The sequence below is a fragment of the Trichosurus vulpecula genome, chromosome 2, assembly GCF_011100635.1.
Source record: "Trichosurus vulpecula isolate mTriVul1 chromosome 2, mTriVul1.pri, whole genome shotgun sequence".
In the NCBI taxonomy this organism is placed as follows: Eukaryota; Metazoa; Chordata; class Mammalia; order Diprotodontia; family Phalangeridae; genus Trichosurus; species Trichosurus vulpecula.
This window is the reverse complement of record NC_050574.1, coordinates 195,737,418-195,755,604: the sequence shown is the minus strand read 5'-3', so window position 1 is coordinate 195,755,604 and position 18,187 is coordinate 195,737,418.

Genomic DNA, 18,187 nt, shown 5'->3' with positions numbered 1-18,187 from the left:
TCCTTCCTTCCTTCCTTCCTTCCTTCCTTCCTTCCTTCCTTCCTTCCTTCCTTCCTTCCTTCCTTCCTTCTTTTCCATCCTTCCTTCCTGCCTGCCTTCTTTCTTTCTTTCTTTCATTCTTTCTCTCTTTCTATCTTTCTTTTTTTCTTTCCCTTCCCTCCATCCACATAGGGGTATTATATCCTTACCTGTGGATGCTCTGCTCAAAAAAAATATCTATCTATCTATCTATACATATATATATATATATATATATATATATATATATATATATATATATATATACATATATAAATTTTGATCACTGAAACCTTGAGAGATACCTTGGGATTTATGAGCTAGATTTCTAGCCCATAGGACCATGCCTTAAACCCAAATCACTCTGGCTTTCATTGATTGGCCAACAATAGGTCCCAAGCCAAGCCCCACTTGGTCATTGTTTGGGCCCTGATTGGCTCAGAGTGAATGTAAATAGCAATTGTTTCTGTTCTGGCCAGAAACTCCAGGAGTCCTCCCCTCTGAGATTGATTGTTTTTTTCAACTAGGTAAAAGAGGCCATTTTTTGTCTCATTTCTTACCTAGCCTTAATAACTGAATGGGCATTGGCTCAGTCAAACTGAGGCCTGTTAAAGACCTTAGCTTAAAAAGGCCAAGTCTCCCACTGCCTTCAGGGCCATCTCCAGTCATCCTGATTTATACCTTGCCACTGGACTCAGATCCCAAGGAGAAAGTAAAGCTGGTGATTTTGCATAGCCCTCCCTCACTTAAATCCAAGTCTCTTGCATGTCATGGTGTCACCTCCCTCATGTCATGGTCCAAGAATAAACAACTACAACAAGCCCTGAGTTGAAAGGGACCTCAGGCTGTCTGGTCCAACCCATGCCTGATGAAGAATAAGCCTACAATACATCCAACAGGTCATCTTCCAGCCTTTGTTCAAAGTGTTCTAATGGGAAGTCCACTACTGCCCAAAACCTACTTTGAGGACATCTGATTGAGAGAGAGTTTTTGTCTACATCAAGTTTTAATTCATGTCTTTGAAATTACTATAGCTCTGCCTTAGTTCTATGTTTTCAAATAGTATGAATATAATTCTTCTTCCAGATGATACCTCTTCAAATACTTGAAGACAGCTGTCAAACTCCCTTGAGTTTTCTATTTTCTGGGCTAAATTTCCCCAGTTCTTTCAGTTTAGCTTCATATGGCTTGAACTAGCCACCCTTTAAAAGAGTGGGTCAGTAAGTGAACTAGCATTTATTAAGTACCTACTGTGTTCCAGGTGCTGTGTTAAGTGCTGGGGGGATTAAAAAACAAAAACAAAGCAAAACAAAAAACATTCCCTGTCCTCAAGGAACTCACAGTATAATTAAAGAGATAAGATTCAAAAACAATGTACAAACAAGATATATTCAGGATAAATTGGGTGTAATCACAGAAGTAAGGCACTAAGATTAAGGAGGACTGGGAAAGGTTTCTTATAGAAAGTGAGTCTTTAGTTGAGACTTAGAGGAAACCAGGAAACCAGGATGTCGAGATGAGGAGGGAGAGCATTCCAGATATAGGAGATAGCCAATGAAAATGCTCAGCGTCTTATTTGAGGAACAATAAGGAGGCCAGTGACATTAGATTGCAAAGAACATTTGTTTATGTGTGTGTGTGTATGTATGTATATGTACATATATGTATGTATATAGTTATCTCTTCCACATCCCAATTTTCTCCATCACAGTTTCAATATGTCATGGGTTGGCAGAAGAAATTAAATGGTAATTTTGGGGGGAGTTTTGAGGAAGCCATAGATGACACACACAGGCCAGCAGACAGCACATAAAAAGTTTAAAACTCAAAAATGCATAAAGGATATGCATAGTATTATATAGTATCAATGTATTTTTTTTGTAGGGAAGAAGGCAGGGCAATTGGGGTTAAGTGACTTGCCCAAGGTCACATAGCTTGTAAGTGTGTCAAGTGTCTGAGGCCAGATTTGAACTCAGGTCCCCCGACTCCAGGGCCGGTCCTCTACTCACTGTGCCACCTAGCTGCCCCAGTATCAATATATTTTATCTTTTAATACCATAATAATTCAGACTATTTCTCTGGGAAAAAAGGAAGGCCAAAGAATTTCATGGGGATTTTCTAGATCTTGGGGTTGCCATGACACTAACAGTCACAATGTGAAAAGGGATAAATGTATATATAGGTGTGTGTGTGTGTGTGTGTGTGTGTGTGTGTGTGTGTGATATACATTTGTGTATCTACATACACATATGTAGGCACAAATATCTAGTAACAACAAACTAAAGGAAAAGAAGTCAGTTGTGGAGTTAGTGATATGCTGGGCAAAACTTGTTTTCTCTGTCTTAAGAATTCCTATATTTCATTCCTAGAAAGAATCATAGAGAATATGTCAACCATCATGAACTGATCTAGCAAGAAGAATAGGGCGTCATAAATTTGAAGAACAATAAAACAAAGATCTAAGGTTCATTTTCATTCACAATCAGAACATGTGGGAACAATTTAGTCTTTTAGAAGTAAACATTAGTGTTAATTAGGCCATAAGATAGAAAATGGTCATTTAAGGAGAATGTGTTGTTCAGTTAGGGAAAAAAAAAACATCTTGAAGGACATAGACAACTTGAAGAGAATGTGGAGGATAGTAAATAAAGATTCTGGAAAATAAGATCAAGGAGAAAATAATTATACGAACTATTTTCTTTTAAATTTTGATGAAGAAAATGCTGAAGGACTCAGGGGAATTGTATAAATTTTTATAATATGGAGAAGATGACAATTTTCCCCTCCAGTTTTACTAGAAAAAGAGTAAACTTTCCCAGTCTGAGACTTTAGTGACAGAATCGATTTCTAAGGGAAAATCTAGCACCTTTGGAGACCTTTAAGGAAAAGTCAAGAATACCTATAGTTACTTTGGTGCAGTAAAAGAATCCCTGAGGTCTCTCATTATCATCCTGGATACTCTGAAATCTAGCTGTCTTGGGAAAAAGACATGTTCTTGGGTGATCCCTATGCTCCAAAGAGTTAAGGAAACATCACAAGACTGGCGTGGAAACATGATATAGTAGTAAGGAAGGATTCCATTATCTGGACATCTGCTGGAGCTCTCTCTTCCAAAAATAAAGAAGCTAACAATGTCTTGTCTTGGTTTAATCACCATTTCATACTTGGAAAGGTAAGGAACAAATAAGGAGAATGGAAATTGCAGGCCTGATTCTCATCAAGTAGAAACTAGTTACTGTTGCAGAAATTATGTGAAACTTGATGCAAACCCTTCTTCTTAGAATTTTTGATAGGAAAGAAGAAACCCAGGTATAGCTTGATGTTCTTCCTGAATTTTGGAAGAGGAGATTTCTAAAGTTTCAAGCTGGGTGAATTCCTTGAACAGAAACAGTGATCGAAAAAAGCCCGTAGGGCTTCAAGAATAGGACAAATATACTATTTTTTAACTTTTTTTTAACATGACCACAACGTTAGATCAGGGAGACAGTCATAGACTCAGGTGCCTAAATTTTACCAAAACATTTTACTGATATTTTTAATGCTTTCATTGTAAAAACTATGGAAGTGTTTGGTTGTATACATAGGTGAATTTGGAGCTGTTTGGACACAAAGAGTAGTTATCTTAGCAGTTACGATTGGACTCAAAGAGTAGTTAATTGTTGAATGCCGGCTTAGAAGAAGGTCTTCAGAGAAGTACCCCATGGATCCGTGCCAATTTGGGGGGATATTAAACATTTATATCAATAACCTGGATAAAGGCCTGGAGGACATGCTTATCAACATCACAGATGACACAAAAATGAGGAGGCATAATTAACACATTTGAAGACTGAATCAGAATCTAAAAACGTCTTGTCACATTAAAACTTTGGGTCAAGCTTAATTAAGATGATATTTAACGAGAATGAATACTACATCTTATTATACTAAGGTTCCAAAAATCAACTTTACAAGTACAAGATGTGACTAGACACCAGTTTGCCTGAAAAGACAGTTTTTTTTGGATGGAATATTCAACATGAGTCAACAACGTGACATGGCTGTCAAACCCATTTAAAACAACCTTAGAAACCATTGAAGATGCAGAGTGACCAAGACTATGGAGGTAACATCTTCAGTATTATGGTCAATTCTAGACATGGCATTTTAAAGATACTGATAGGATGACAAATGACCAGCAGAAAGCAATTAGAAGAATAAAAGGCCTTTGATTATGTCAAAAGTCTTAGATAGAAGGCTGGAAGGAGCCTCATCAAGTTCAACCCAATTCATTTTATGGTTACGGAGACAGAGCCTAACCAGAGTCTAACCAGATTCATACAGGTAGCAAAGTGGGATTCAAACTCAGGTCCTTTTACTCCAAATCCAATGCCATTCCCACTGTGCTGTATCTTGTTGGCTCTAAACAAACAATGATTTTTGCTGGAAGATGATATTGTTCAGTGTGGCAAGTATGCCCAGGCATTGGCTTTGTTGCTCCAGGATGTTACCCTTCGTTCTGAAACTTATTATGTATACTTGACAAGGTGGAAATTCCATTTGCTAAGTCCTTGTTACTAGGTTTATCTGAGGCCTTTGCTCTGGTATCATTAAAGAATAAACTCACCTTGCCTTGAGTACTTGCTGCCCTTGGCACCACATTGATAATGATTGATCGGTAATTCATGACTAGTTCATACCTCTGAGCTACCCCTTGGGTTCAGCCTTTAATGGGAGGACTAGAGAGGATGGCAAGCAGTACAGCTAGAGGGAAGAGAGGGATTTTCTGACTGTTTGTGACTTGTGCATGACTTTTTAAATATTTTATTCTCTAAACAAAACTTGCCCTATATTTGATATCTCATTAGCCTAGATACTTGCATTTTAAATAAGAGTCTGTTTTTTTTCTTCCAGAAACATAGACTTATTTATTCTGGTGTTACCAGAGGAAATCTTGCTTGTAAGAAAAATGAGCCAAGTTATTATGTTCTTAGAGAAAATCCTGGATGGGTATACAAATCAAAATCACTTACTGAGAATTTCCCAAAATTCAACTTGATCTATGTCAATTAGGGCTTTGGATCTGAGCTATGGATAACATGGGGGGAAGGGTCATCCATAATATTTTATTTTTCTGGGCCTAGGTTATCTGCAATAGCAATACATGAGTCAGGATAGTCCTCTTGAAACTACCATATGGATTACATTTTGCCAGTTTGTCCTGGATCATTCTTTATATTTTAGGCTTAAGTTTTAAGCACTATATGTGGCTGAGATTTGACTAATACTTGTAGGAACTCAAGCAGAAATGAGCCCAGTAAAGCACTGTACAGTTTTGGGCAGCAAGTGACCAAGAGCTGGAGCTCCAGAGCTTCAGAGCGGAAGCTAGAGAGAATATAGAGCATGGAGTCAAATCCAGATATGGTAACCTGGAAAGACTCAAGGTCTCTCAAGGGAGCAGCATGGACTTCCCAGGAGAGATAAAATTGGTGTCAGATGAAGAGGATTCAGCAGGGAAGTTTCTGAAGCATTGACTCCCTGGATGAAGCAACAGCCAAAGTTAAGCATCAGTAGGATTCACAGCCATGATGTGGAAGAGTAAACCTGGACATTAAGCTTCACTGGAACTGTGAGTTATGTGGAGTATACCTGGGGGAGGGAGAATGACTCTGAAGCTAAGCTGTACTTTCCCTTTGGAGAAGAGTGTGAGGATAAGGGGAGAGACCAAAGTTTCCTTGGGAGCATCAGAATTTGATTTGTGTCTAGGTCTCCACAACAAAAGGGAAATATCCACTATTCTAATGCAATCAAGAACACTAACAAGACATGAAACATTGACACAGGCTTTGTTTAATCTGAGAGTAAAATACCAAGGAGAGCAGCCAGGTGGCATAGTGGATAGAGCACCAGGCCTGGAGTCAGGAAGACTCATCTTACTGAGTTCAAATTTGGCTTCAGACACTTACTAGCTGTGGAGCCCTGGGGTAGGTCACTTAACCCTGTTTGCCTCAGTTCCTCATTTCAAAAATGAGCTGGAGAAGGAAATGGTAACCCACTCCAGTATCTTCATCAAAAAGCCTCAAATAGGGTCACGAAGTTTCATTACTGAAATGACCCAACAACAACAACAAAGACCAAAGATTATGAGTCAGTGTAGTATAATGGATATGGCATTTTACTTGGAGTCAGAAGGGCCTAGGTTCAAAACCTGGCTCACATACTTAAGACCTCTATGACCCTAGGCAAGTCACTTAATCTATCAGCCTCAGTTTCTTCACTTGTAAAATGAGAGGGTGCTATGATCGTGATTCACAGAAAAGCCCTTAATAGGGGAAAACAACTCTTCTCTCCCTGGTTTGGCACCATATTCTATGTATACAATCTTCCACATGTATAGTACTACCCTAGAATTCTCCCCTCAAAATGGAAAAAAAAAAGGCTCAGTGTTTCTAGAGAGGTAAGCATCATTTCCTGAATCTGCACAGAATATGTAACACCTGGTGACATTGAAAGTTCATGTCTAGGTTTGTTTTTTTGTACTGCTCCTTGGTTCCTGGTTCCCACTAGGTCAAGGACCTCATCTACCTTCTCCATGAACTCTTAAGTTTGTTCCATGTAACAGTAAGGCAATAATAACAATGTAGATGATAATTGTCAAAATGCCTATGTGGTTCTGTATTGTAAAGTATATTAGACTCTCTACATAGAAGGTAGAAAAAGTAAACCATTTATTCAAACACCAGAGAACCAGATCCCACAAGCCATTTATCCAGTCAGTCCACTTCATCATAACAGCAAGGAACCCAAAACATTCAATACACAATATAAAAACCTGGAGCCTCACCATCCCAAAACCTCTCTGACCCCCTGCTGGGGTCTTCCCAAAGACAAACTCACAGTACAGCTAAGTCAGCCTGTTCAGTTCTGACAATCATGAGGGCAGCCATTAGCAGCCATTAGCAACCATAACTTCTCTCTCTCTCTCTCAGCATTTCCTGTGACATAACTTCCTTTTCCTGTCAGGAAGCTCCTCCTACCACATGTAACTTAGGCTTCCTGTGATGTAAGCAGGTCACATGGCCTATTAATGGGTGGGGAAGATCTTCAAACCTAAATTGCTACTACATTCCAGAATCTCCTTTTTTTTTTTATCCTTCTCAACTGGAACTTGTTTCTTCTATTCTGGGGTGTGTGATTTTCTGTGTGTGTGTGTGCATATGTGTGCATTTCATGGTTTCCTGGAGGGAATGAATCCTAATGAATATGCAGGACTACCTCCAGGAGACTAAGTCTGGGTTTGTGTCTAGCCTCAATCTTTTTTATCTTCTGTGTCTTCAGCTCTTAGATCTCCCGAACTCTTTAGCTCAGATATGAGAACTCACTGTTAATCATCAATCAACAAGGCGGGCTCAGCCTTTTCAAGGAGACCTCATTAGTGCAGGAACAAACACCTCTTAGATGGGATGCGGTGTGTGCAATAAGGACTAAGCCCTTGGCAAATTTGTACCCTATTTACCCTGTATTTCATATTCTATCTGTTACCTCCATACCATGGTACAGATTGTTTCCCATGCTTTAATGCTCTCCATCACCACCTTTTGGAATATTTTCTTGTTGCTCATCTTTCTTTCTGGAAGAGGGACCAATGATATCAGGAAGGTGACATCTTGATTTGCAAGTGACTTGGATTTAAGTGAGACATGGCTGTGCAAGGTCACCAGCCTCACTCTCTTCCAGAACCATCTGGGTCCAGTGGCAAGACATTGATCAGGAAGACTGGAGAAGGAACTGGATGCAGTAGGAAACCTTGTCTTTTTAAGCTAAGATCTTTCCCAGGTATTAGTTTGTTTGAGGTTCACCATTCAGTGATTAAAGCTAAGTAATGTATAGAACAGAATTTTTAAATAATGGGAGAGACGTCCTTAGGAGAAACAAAGTAAATTTATTCTACAAACCTTGCGAGATTCGGGCACACCTCCATAATGGAGGAGGCGAGGTAAAAGAGAACCTGCCTTAATTTATAGTCTTAATGAAAAAGATTCCCACCCACCTCTATCCCTTCTCACCATTGGCTGGGAGGTGGGCTTACAGTCTAGGCGTGAAAACTACACAGAGGACCAAGGTTGATTCGGTCCATTCAGGTTTTTTCCCTATCAGAACTCAACTGCCAGGGCGGTGTCTGAAAGTCTAGGAGAAGAAATGGGGTGGAGGAAGGAGAGACCCTTCCTGGAGGACAGAACAAATAGCTCACAGGAAGTTCATTATCTTCTAACATCTGAGAAAGAGGGGGGGAAGGGCATGCCTTCCAAAATTACAAGGCCAAATCCCAAAACCTCTCCATTAGACACACCCTGTGAAGTCTTCGCAATTATCTGTCCCATTCAATAAGAAATGAGGTAAAAGAAGGCCTCTTTTTCCGATGGAAAAAAGATCAATCTGAAAGGGGATGATCCTCAGGGTTTCTGGCCGGAACAGAAACAATTTCTATTTATACTCACTCTGAGCCTAAAACCCAAACAATGACCAACAGAGGCTTGGGCTGGGACTTACTATTGGCAGATCAGTGAGAACCAGAGTGATGTGCATTTAAGGCCTACTCAAGTAGCTCCATGCGGATTCCAATGGGCCTTACCGAAGCCTGGTTTGGGAATATCTAGCTTCCTTCAAAGCATAGCCCAGGTGCTATGAGGGGGAGGGGATTTCTTGATCTCCCTATGTTTTAGTGTTTTCCCCTATATATCTGTATATATCTCTATGTGTTGTTTTACTCTAGGGACTTTTTTTTTGTCTTTGTGCCTAGGGGATAATAGCACAGTGTTTGGCTCATTGATGGAGATCAATAAATGCTTCTTGCATTGAAATGAATTGAATTGAATTTTAGATTGCATTAGATTCAATTCAATTCAGTTCAGAGGGCCATGATCAGTAGAGCAACAAGAACCCAGAACAAATGCCTAGATTCACACCTGCTACACAAGTCATGTAAGAGATGTATTAGATTTGTTGTGCTTGGTCCTAGAGAGCAGCATTAGAAACAATGTGATAAAGAGACAACTTTTAGTTCAACGTGACAAAAAAAACACCCAATAATAAAAACTAACATTTATATGACACTTTGAAAGTGCTTTATTTATCTCATTTGAATCTCAAAACAGCTCTGTAAGTATTACCCCCATTTTATAGGTGAGGAAACTGAGGATCAGAGAGATTAAGTATTAATTCATGGTCAAATTCACGGGATTGTCATAAGGTCTTCATTGTCCCAAGTCTAGGACTATTAATCATTCCCTACTGCATGAGCATGAACTTAGTGGGTTTCTCTTTACTACAGGTCTTCGTGCAGAGCTTAGATGACCATTCTTGGGACAGATTATGTGAAAAAAAAACCCAAATCAACCTCCTGTTAAGACATGGATTGATCTAGAGGGACTCTGAAAGAAGATTACCCCAGACACGTATCAGTCCTGAAGGTCGGTAGGATCTGGGCTATTCTTATTGATCCCCAGGACTGATACCTGTCTGGTATCTAGACCATATTTTAAAACCTTCCCTGTCTGTACCTTTTCTCTGCCTGCTTTAGTGTGTCCCTGTTTCCAGATCCTTCTCTATAGGAAGCAGTACTCTCCTAGTTTTTTCTCTAGATTAATGAAATCTACTTTTAGGAAATTATCTGATAGACTTTTTCACGTGAATATGATGGATAAGACTTTAAGTGTTAATATACCACAGAGGTATTTGTTTTAGTATGGATATAATGGTTTTGTGACTGGGTCTTTTCAACAGGCAGAGACCTTGCGTTTGTGCCTATCAATCACCCAGCACTCTGCCTCTCACTGCTAACATCTGAAGCTCTTTGTATAGGAGTATGTATCAATCATTAAATCTCAACCGTGATGTCCTACTCATATATGGCTCCCTTCTCACCTCCTGTACGCTCCCCTTCCTTTCCAGACTTGATGTATTGTTTCAATCACTCAGTTCCATTCAAAGTTTTAGTTAAGCAGTTTAGTTAGATTGCATATGAAGGCATGGGTTCATATCCCTAGATTTTGGGCAGCTAGGTGACTCAAGTGTATATAGTACAAGCCTGGATTCAGGAAGATGTGTTCAAAGCTGACTTCAGCCACTCACTAGCTGTGACCCTGGGCAAATCACTGTATCAGTAATTAAGGTGGGACTTTCTTTTACTGTTTTCTCTTTTAGCACTTATTTAATCAAGTGCCCTTGATGAGTGCCCTTTGTTTCTTTGATTAGATCAGGAGTCTTTGATGACCTCCTTGCCTCAAAGGACATCCTAGTTTACGTGGGCTTGAGTCACATGTTTGTGACACCAGAAGATTTTAGGTCATGCGGCTTTGAATGACACATTGTGATGCCCTTTGACCCTGAACAGGATATATAAACTCAGAGGTTGGCACCTTTCCTTGGGGATCTCACTCACTGGAAGAGTAGCATGTGACTCTGGGTAAGCCGTAGTAACTCCCCCCACCCCAGCTTTGCTAACCCAGATGTTGATTTGTATTTGATCTGTTTATAATGTATGTTTGTAATTTGTTTATATTTGCTCTGAAGTTCAGGTTGCTAGCTTTTCCTCCTGAACTAAGTGAATGATATTTGTATGTTTGATTAAAATGAGATTGTTAACCCCTTAAAGTTACTTTCCTTAATAATCGAAAGAACCTGTGCTGGCAGCTCCTGTTGCTGGTCTTGTGGGACCTTACACCCCACAATAGCTGCTAGCCAAATTGTTATTATAGTCACTTAATCTTACTTGCCTCAGTTCTCTCACCTGTAAAATGAACTGGAGGAGGAAATGGCAAGCTACTCCAGTATCTTTGCCAAGAAAACTGCAAATGGGGTCACAAGAATTGGACGTGAGTGAAAATGACTGAACAACAAATACAAGCATAGTAAAATTCAAAAGCTATAAAGTCTTTTGTCAGAAAATATGACATACCACTCACTTCCAGTTTCAGTGCTCTAAGGTGAAACAACCATAGCAACAACAACTACCCCACCCCCACCCCATTCTTTCAAGTTAGAGTCAAGTTTTTCACTTTTCAGTCTCCAGGGCAGCACTGGTGCAGAGAGTAGGAAAGTGCCAGTCTGGAAATTCAGTATCTTATAATAGATCCCTCATTTCCTTCCTCTATGACTATGTAGAGGAGGATGGAAGTGATCCTAGCACTTCCAGGATCACTGGAAGTGAGTAAAATGGAGCTTTGAGCCAGGCTTCTCCATAATGGTTGTGGCTGCTTCCATGGACGATCGGAAATCAGTATTGATGTCTCCAGGGACCTCACTTTGCTGTTCGTTGCTTGGGTTCAGCAAGGCATGAGTAAAAGTAGTGTCTTACCTACTCCATATTAAAATGTCTTTGGTCTCACAGTGACAGGCAGAGGAGAGGAGGGAGAAGGAGAAAGCCATCAAAGTCTTAACTCAAACGGAGCAAGGAAAAAATGGAGGCAACAGTACTGCCTTCTACACATTTCTTTTTTATCATTTCCCTCTGTGTGAATGTCATTCACCTTCAAAATTCCCCATCCCATGTTGTGTCTGACATCACCCTCCCCACTCCCATCTGCCATCTGCATTAACTTTCACAGGTGCTGCACATCCCAGGAGGCAAAAGGTTAAATGAAGCTATGGAAGGATATCAGGATGCTGAGAAGTGGTTAGGGTGCCCTCTCTTATATCTTGAGGAAAGTTCAAAGGAATAAATCTCTAGTCTCAGGATTTCATATATAAACCAACCAATGGGGAACAAAGAGAACTTTCCAAGATTCCTGAAATTATTCCACGTAGATCATACATTCTGTCTATGCCTGAAGCTAGCCATGTGTCCAATCCGTAATCCTTCTCTTAACAGGTGTGTGTTAGACCCAGTTTTGTCTGTTTTTCCTTTCAAGCTATTCAAGTTTATGGGGTGTCTGGGAAGCATGAAAGGCATTGTCATTAGATCAAATCTTATGAAAGCCTTATCTCCTCATCCCCATCCAGTGAAACATCCCTTGCCAGGCACCTGGTGAAAATTCTCTTCTCCTTTCTCGGGCTTGACAAAAACTGGACAACTTAGCCAGGTGGTACAATGCAGAGTGCTGGGCCTGGAGGAAAACCTAAATCCAAGCGAGCCTTCAATACTTATTAGCTGTGTGGCCTTGGGCAAGTCACTGTTTGCCTTAGTTTCTTCATCTATAAGACAGGGATAACAATAGCACCTCCCTCCCAGGGATTTTGTGAGGACCTAATGAGACAATATTTGCAAAGCCCTTAGCAGAGTGCCTGGCACATGGTAAGCACGAAATAAATTTCAGCTAAAAAAATGTTATATGGTGAAGTGGATAGAGTGCCAGACCTGGAGTCAGGAAGACTCATCTTCCTGAGTTCAAATCTGGCCTAAGCCACTTACTAGCTGTGTGACCCTGGGCAATTCACTTAATCCTGTTTGCCTCAGTTTCCTTATCTGTGAAATGAACTGGAGAAGAAAATGGCAAACCACTCTAGTATCTTTGCCAAGAAAACCCCAAAATGGTGTCACAAAAGTCAGCTATGACTGAAACAACTGAACAGCAACAAAAAAAGGAGAAAAGAAAAGAAAGAGAAAAGAACAAAACCATCTTTCTCCACAAATCAGCTGCATTTTTGCCATTAATCTTAGCAGTTAAGCTAACAATCCCCTTTGTAATGTTCAGTAGGCTTCTACCCCTCCGTGACCAAATAAAATTTCATCATGTGTTTGAGATTTTGAATGCCGTATTTGAACCCCATTTCCCATATAAGTAAAGATACAACTTTTTACCACCAAATTATATGCTTCTGGGAAGATAAGGTTTGTAATAAAAATGTCCAACAAACTGAATAACTAACACCATCTGAATTATGCATTTAATACATGCCAAGATTAACATACTTACAACTTCAAAGCTCTGCCTCTGAACAAAATCTGAGCTAAACCAAATTTGTTAACTCAGCATCTTAGAGTTTCAGTCAGGCTACATTATCCTGCTTACTTAGTATATTTAATGTTATGTAATTTGTTACTTATTGCCTCATTTGTAAGTCTCTCTCCTACTTCAGTCCTGGGTACTCTTCAGAGGGTTTAGTCGGCCTTTTGTGATGGAGATGTCCATTTTTATGAGAGGATAAGAACTTGTGTTAAAGAGGATAAGTAGCAAACACTACAATTTATTGAGACCAAGAAATAAGATGCAGCATTGCATTTTAAGATTATCTGAGACAAAGATGGATCAAGTGCCAGGGGACAGCCAAAGAGCCATTCAGCAGTGAGTGCTGCCTTCAACAAGAAAACTTCTGGAGAATTATTAAAAGAAAATTTGTCTTTAACTGTGTTTTTTCCTCTCCCATGAGAAATTGGATTCCTTTGTAACTGGTTTAGCTGAGATAATATTGTTCCTTTCATATACCATATCTTTCAATAATATAATTTTTCTTCCTCCCTTTATCACTTCTTCAGTGTTTATCTACTCTATTACCATTTTCCTTTAAAAATCAGGGAATTAGTTATATGCTCTCCAAAGGTCAAATGGCAATGCAATTCTTTTAAAACTGGAAATGCCAAATCCCAATCCTATACTTCAGAAAATGTCAGTACTAACATCAAGGATACCCAAATGAATCAAAGAATCAGACAACAACCATTAGGTGAGAGACAGCATAACATTGTGGATAGAGATCTGGCCTTGAAGCCAGAAAACATGGGTTCAAGTTCTCCCTCTGACCTGTAGTAGCTATGTGACCCTGGGCAAGTCACTTGACTATTCTGTGTCCTAGACAATTTTCTAATATTATAAATGATGGAGTGACTGCACAGGTAGGCTGAGTTTCTACAATGGAAGATCCTTATACCAATGAAATCACAGAATTAGTCCCTATTTCTATGTGCCAGGCACCATGCTGGGTACTGGAATCCGAAAGCAAAATAGAAGACTCTTAATCTAGATAGCGTGGGTGAACATGGAAATGAAATAGTATATGTGGTTGCATGGTTGCCAATAGTGTATGAGAAGACAGGCATTGTTGGAATTAGAGCAATCAATCAACGAGTGACAGGAGGCTTCCCATCAGATTTTGGCCTGATAACTTAAGGGACAGAACCAACATTTTCATGGCTATCAAGAGAAATGTTATGTACAGATTTTTTCTCTAATACTATATTCCATATACTAGATTCTAAAACCAGATTTTCTAGATTTCTCTAGATTCTCTAGATTCATTTCAAGCTAGCTAATGTTTGTCTTTACTTTTTCTTCATGACCCTTGTTTGAAAAAGAAATTATCTTATTTGCATTTGAATATCTTGTCCAACTGCGTAAATGTGAGATTGAGTATGGACTGAGGATTTTCATTGAGGCATTTTCAGGTTCTAGAATCAGTGCCCTTAAGTAAGACAAGAGGGACAGGTTGCCCATTGCTAGAGTGAAATTCTGAAGCCCTTGATAATATTAATATTAATTCATTGTTAATAAGAATGGTTCCTTAGCTTCATAATATCTTCGAAAATGAGAATAGTCAGTGAAGTTTTATGATGATGTAAATCAGATGGTAGAGATGGAGTGTTATCATTTGAATCCTCTCATAGTCCTCTGTATTTTACAAACTTAATTTTCATTTTCTTCCAACCCATTCTCACCTTCATAAGGATGTGGGCATTTTCTCTCTTTTTGTAGAATTATCTCTTGATGTGACTGTTAAGAGCTTTGCCATCTCCTGGGGCTTATGCATATTAAATGCCATATCAAATCCTTTCTCCTCTCCTTACTTTCTTCCTTCTAGTCAAATATGACACCTTTTACCCTTCATCCTTCATTTCCTTTTATCATGCATGCATTCTTCTCCCCCATCTGAGTCCTTTTCACCCATTTCCTTCAAATTCCTCATTTAAAAACTTACCTTTTAGAAGAATAATTTTCATAGTGAATATAGAACACTTAGTGATTAAACAATAGAACAAGATAGATTAGACTTTACAAATTTATGTATCTATTTTTCCTTATATTTTATTGGACTTAACTCTAATACTAGATTCATTTTCTCCACATTTTTGAAAGTCAAATCCTTTTGTTAGGCATCTAGGTGACATAACTGATAGCAGGATAAATTTGGAGTCTGTAAAACCTGAATTCAAACCCTCTTCAGACTCTTATTAGTTGTGTGATCCTAAGCAAGTCACTTAACTTCTCTTGCCCCCAGTATCGTTGTCTGTAAAATGATCATAATATCAACACATAGACAGAAAAAAGATCTATTCAGTGGTTGACATTATATCTGGATATGAATATGGATTTAGCTACGTATACATATGTAGAGGTAGATATAATACCAACCATTGAATAGATCTTTTAATAATTAAATCATATTTTTATTGCCCTTAATGAAAATAAGAACATAATAGCATAGTGGAGAGAGATCTAGGTTCAAGTCCCTTCTCTTACGTATAGTGACTGTGTGAACCTGGGCAACTCATTTAACCTCTTAGTTCTCTGGGCAACTAAGATCATAAGCTGCAGAGAAAGTGCCAACCTGAATTTGTAGAGAGGGTTCCTCAATTGAGAGTTTCCACTATCAATAAAATTACAGGTCCAGTTCCTATCCCTTAATGAAAATAAATTATAAATTTATTATAAATATTCATACATATGCTACTTTCTCCCTAGTAGAGTGTAAGTTCATTGAGGGCAAGAACCATGTCTTAATATTCTCTGAATGTCTTCATTCATTGTAAGCACTTGATGTAGTCTGTTAAATGAACAGATTAACAAATTCACAAGTTTCTCATAATTGATTGTTTTGACCAATTTATTTGTTAAGATAATAGAAACCCTCAAATGACTTCCTCTATTTATTTTTTGAGGGGGAAGCCAATGGTTTTCATATTATATACAGATTTTCTATAACTCTCTTTTATTTCAATCAATTTAGTTGTTGTTGTTTGTTCTTCATTCTTGAAGAGGACCATGACATAAGGGAGGTGATGCCATGACATGCAAGTGAATTGGATTTAAATGATGGAGGGCTGGGCAAAGTCACTAGCCTCACTTTCTCCTCTGGAGCCATCTGGGTCCAGTGGCAAGATACAGATCAGGACAACTGGGGATGGCCTCATCAATCTAGCACCACTTATTGAAATCCTAGTTTGCTCAAAGCACTGTCCTAAGTGCTGAAACTTTTAGCCTCATCTCTATAGCAAGAATACAAAATCTGAACATCTTGAACCAAAGGAAACTGGAAATTTACATAACCCTTTTTTGTGCTCCCTAGACTATAGGATCTAAATCCCCAAATATAATATATTAGTTTAATTTTAAGGCTAATTTGTGTAGAATCAAAAACTGTAATTTGAAGTCATCTCTGGCTGGTCATGTTCTATGTTGAGCACATGGTTTCTCTCCCTCATAGATAATAGCTCCCACTTTCTCTGTCTGTATGGTCTGTGCAGTACATTACCTTCAGTACCTAACAATATGCAGGAGAAGTTAGCAATTGGAAAATGACCTTTATCATCGCTTTCCCTAAGCTGAATAAAAAGCTTGTTAAACATGCTGAGCAGTGCCCCCTTAGAAACTAAATGACAGGCAAATTACAGTGGCTGAAAGAAAGTGGTGTGTAGTACTGTAGATAACCATTTCAGAGGAATGATTCTCTTTGCAAGTGTTTCTATTCAGCATCTCCTCAGTTTTCTCTGGCACATCAGATTGTCTTACCAGGCCCTTCTGGAATATGGAATTATTGTTTGATGTATTACAAGGGAAGTTTAGACCTCATCTGTGCTCTATTTTATTTTCAAGTATTCATAGCCTTCTGTCCAGCTGTTTATGTGGTTATGTCAATTATGACATTTCTACTTGAAAAGAACACAATTTTGTATAGAAGTACATTTCCCAAATTTTCCACGTTATACTAGAAATCTGAGTTTTAGCAGGTTGAAATAAAAGTAAAAGGTAAATTTTGACTGCATATGTTAAGCATTTATATTCATAATTTAGTAGCATCTACATCTGTAAGAGATCTCAGAGACCATCTTGTCCAGCATCCTTATTTTAATGTTGAGGAAATTGAAACCCAAGGAGGTAAGTGACTTACAGAAAGTTATACAAATATGTCAGAGGAAGGATTTGAAGCCCAGGCTTCAAACATAGAGCCAATGGAATGGATTGCCTCAAAAGAAATTAGGCCACTATTATTCCTAGAGAGCAATGAGTGTTGTCTCCTTTGGTAGAATGTAAGCTTCTTGAGGGCGGAAACTGTTTCAGTTTTGTCTTTTTATTTCCAATAGTTAGCCCAGAGTTTTGCTTATTGTAGACACTTTATAAATACTTGTTGATTGATTGATAGAGCCCAAACTCTATCCTGACTAGCTGTCAGGATGGTTATAGAAGATATTCTTGAATCATGTAGATGGCTGGATGAGTGGATCTATGTTTTATTAAAAACATAACAAAGAACTTTTTAAAACTGAACTTGTGATTTCCTTAAAATAGGAACCTTCTGGTAAGGGACTCCTGCTATCAATGATTATTGACATCTGCTCTATAAGTTAGAGTCTTAGAGATTTGCCTTTAGGCAAATTTGTCCAAAGTCACAGAGCTAGCAGGTGTCTGAGATGGTATTTGAACTCAGGATTTTTGGATTCTGAATCCAGCTCTTCTATCTACTGCCCCATGTTAGCACTCTGAGCAGCAAAACCAAAACAAGACAACAACACATATTGAGTAACTTTTTACATGGAAATTAATCACTTCCAACACATAAAGTGTCATAACACTATTTCAGTGACGCCCTCTAAGTCCTCATCAGAATGATTTGTCTATTCATACCCTTTTATTTTCTTTAATATAATCATAGTGTGTACTCTGTTATTCTAGTCTGATTTTTTTCACTTTGCTTTATTTCAAAGAGGTCGTGCCAGATTTCTTTGTCTGCTCAGAGACTCCACAATTCTAAAATAGCAGTCCCCATCAATTCCCCAGCCTGGCCTCCTTCTTTTTAGTTCTTCAACAAGATTCAACAAGTAGAACCTCTGGGGTAGCTAAAAGGATAGTGTTATATGCTTAGTCTTCTTGACCCCTGGATGAATGAATTTTATGGGGACATTTTCTTTCCTTAATTTTACTTCAATCATCTGGGATATTTCAGGCAATACACTTACAATGGAATTGTGCTCTCTCTGTGT